Source organism: Phyllobates terribilis, unplaced genomic scaffold (assembly GCF_046119375.1).
Source record: "Phyllobates terribilis strain yellow unplaced genomic scaffold, ASM4611937v1 Scaffold_9__5_contigs__length_417890890, whole genome shotgun sequence".
Lineage (NCBI taxonomy): Eukaryota > Metazoa > Chordata > Amphibia > Anura > Dendrobatidae > Phyllobates > Phyllobates terribilis.
The window spans coordinates 228,903,489-228,906,748 of record NW_027362769.1 but is presented as its reverse complement, the minus strand read 5'-3'; positions in this window follow the sequence as shown (position 1 = coordinate 228,906,748).

The following is a 3,260-nucleotide window of genomic DNA, read 5'->3' as shown; positions in this document are numbered from 1 at the left end:
CGACTGGTCCATTTCTTCATGAATGTGCGTTGTTCACTTTAAGCTTAAGCATTCTCTTAACCATATCCTCCTCCTTCTGCATATAAAATATTCACATAAGAATTAACTACGAATGAAGAGACCGTCACACAGGATAAGCATATACCGCTAGAACACTGCATGCAGAATGCTTGGGGCTTACTGTATAAATACTGTAGAATTGGGCATCTTCAGCCTTGTCTAATGCTACCAGATGTGGGGAAGGTTTTTCCATACAGTCCCTCGGGAGTAGTTGTGCCAATTATATACGGTTTTCTGGCGGGTTCCGAAAAGAGAATGTAAAAAGAAAATGGCTTATATGTTTAAATTAAGTTTTATGGTTTACAATATTTAAAGGGAATGTTAGTAGGATCAACCTTCCTAAGCCGTCTATATGGGCATGCAGGTCATAGAAACCTGAATAAAATGATACCTTGAGATCTGCGATCCTATGTCTTATTCCAGAGAAATCTACATTCTTCTTTATGTAAATGAGCTGTTAATTTATGGGCCGGACATGGATCTCCCTGAGTCTTTGCCTCCAGAGATTATTATAAATGAAAGTGGGTGTTAGCAGTGTGAGACATGTAATGACTGACTACTATAATCACACTCAGTAGAACTGATCTTTTGTCTCATTACAAACACACAGATGCAGTTGTAGTTCTCAGTGCTGTCAGCTCTGCTGTACTCTCTTCCCCCCTCTCAGCTGTGTGAAATGAAAGCTGAAGTGTTGTAGTCAGGTAACTAATAATAATAAAGCAGCACACTGTAATGCTAAGTATGCGAACATGAAATATATGAAATTAGAATAGCATTACTGCTGTAGAAAATAGGAAAAAATGAGATCTTCATGCATAAATTGGCCAATTCATGTGTACCTGGTGTTTCCCACACATAAGCAGACTGTCCCTTAGAGAGGTATTCACATTGATCGGGTCCTGGTATTTTGAGAGACGCCTTAACGTGGCTACCAGGTACACATGAATTGGCCAATTTATGCGCTAAGATTTCTCATTTATTTCTATTTTCTACAGCAGTAATGCTATTCAAATTTCATATGTTTCATGCTTGCATAGCGTTGCAGAGTGCTGCTTTGTTTGTTATTTGTTTATGGAGGTTGCTGCTCCTAGTAGGCTCCTGTTCACACCTATTTCTTGTTTTGGAAGTGTCGGCCAGTTTGTGTGTTGTAGTCAGGCACAGCTCTGCAGTTGAGCTGAGAGCAGGAGCGGCGCAGCTGCAAATGTGTTTGTAATCAGACATAGTTCAGCTCTGCTGAACTGTTAATTTATAATCACACAGTTTTGCAGTGGGATCAGACTGTCAGTCATTACATGTCTCGCATTGGTAACGCCCCCTTTCATTTAAAATAAACTCTGGAGGAAGATTTTTAAGCAGATCTCTCTCTGCCCATAGTTCTTAAAGGGAACCTGTCACCAAGAAAATGCAGTCCAATCTCCTGGCAGGATATTATGGGGACATTGGAGCTAAGTAAATTGATATATACAGGTGCTTCTCACAAAATTAATTTATTTCTGTTCAATACAAAAAGTAAAACATATATAGTCATTACAAACAGTGATCTATTTCAAGTGTTTATTTCTGTTAATGTTGATGATTATGGCTTACAGCCAATGAAAACACAAAAGTCATTATCTCAGTAAATTAGAATACTTTATAACAACAGCTTGAAAAATGTTTTTAAAATCCGAAATGTTATCCTACTGAAATGTATGTTCAATAAATGCACTCAATACTTGGTCGGGGCTCCTTTTGCATCAATTTCTGCATCAATGCAGCGTGGCATGGAGGTGATCAGCCTGTGGCACTGCTGAGGTGTTATGGAAGCCCAGGTTGCTTTGATAGCAGCCTTCAGCTCGTCTGCATTGTTGGGTCTGGTGTCTCTCATCTTCCTCTTGACAATACCCCATAGATTCTCTATGGGGTTAAGGTCAGGCGAGTTTGCTGCCAATCAAGCACAGTGATACTGTTGTTTTTAAACCAGGTATTGGTACTTTTGGCAGTGTGGACAGGGGCCAAGTCCTGCTGGAGAATGACATTTCCATCTACAAAAAGCTTGTCGGCAGAGGGAAGCATGGAGTGCTGCGCTGACTTTGGTCTTGATAAAACACAAAGCACCAGCAGATGACATGGCTCCCCAAACCATCACTGATTGTGGAAACTTCACACTAGACCTCAAGCAGCTTGGATTGTGGCCTTTCCACTCTTCCTCCAGACTCCGGGACCTTGATTTCCAAATTAAATGCAAAATTTACTTTCATCTGAAAACAACACCTTGGACCACTGAGTAACAGTCCAGGTCTTTTTCTCCTTGGCCCAGGTAAGACTCTTCTGGCGTTGTCTATTGGTCGTGAGTGACTTGACACAAGGAATGTGACACTTGTAGCCCATGTCCTGGATACGTCTGTGTGTGGTGGCTCTTGAAGCAATGACTCCAGCAGCAGTCCACTCCTTGTGAATCTCCCCCAAATTTTTGAATGGTCTTTTCTTAATCCTTTCAAGGCTGCGGTTATCGCAGTTGCTTGTGCACCTTTTTCTACCACATTTTCCTTCCACTCAACTTTCCATTTATATTAATGGGTACAGCACTCTGAACAGCCAGCTTCTTTAGCAGTGACCTTTTGTGGCTTACCATCCTTGTGGAGTGTGTCAATGACTGACTTGACAGATGTCCAGAAGGCAGCAGTCTTCCCCATGATTGTGGAGCCTACTGAAACAGACTAAGGGACTTTTTTAAACGCTTAGGAAGCCTGTGCTGGTGTTTTTTTTAATTATTCTAATTTACTGAGATAATGACTTTTGTGTTTTCATTGGCTGTAATCCATAATCATCAACATTAACAGAAAGAAACACTTGAAATAGATCACTCTGTTTGTAATGACTAGTGTTGAGCGATACCTTCCGATATCAGGAAATATCGGATCGGGCCGATACTCAAAAAGTATCGGATATCGCCGATTCCGATACCGGAAACCAATGCAAGTCAATGGGACACAAATATCGGAATAAAAATAAACCCTTTCTTTCCTTGTAGGTTAATTCTACATGAAGGAAAACAACTAACAATAATGTAGAAATGTATTGGGGGAGGTGGTTGCCCAAATCGATGGGAACAGTGCTCACAGTGAAACATGAAAAGCCGGCAATTCAGCAGCGGCATACACCGGTACCCGACAATTTAGAACAGAAAGAATAGAGCTTCACACATAGATTAGATAGAT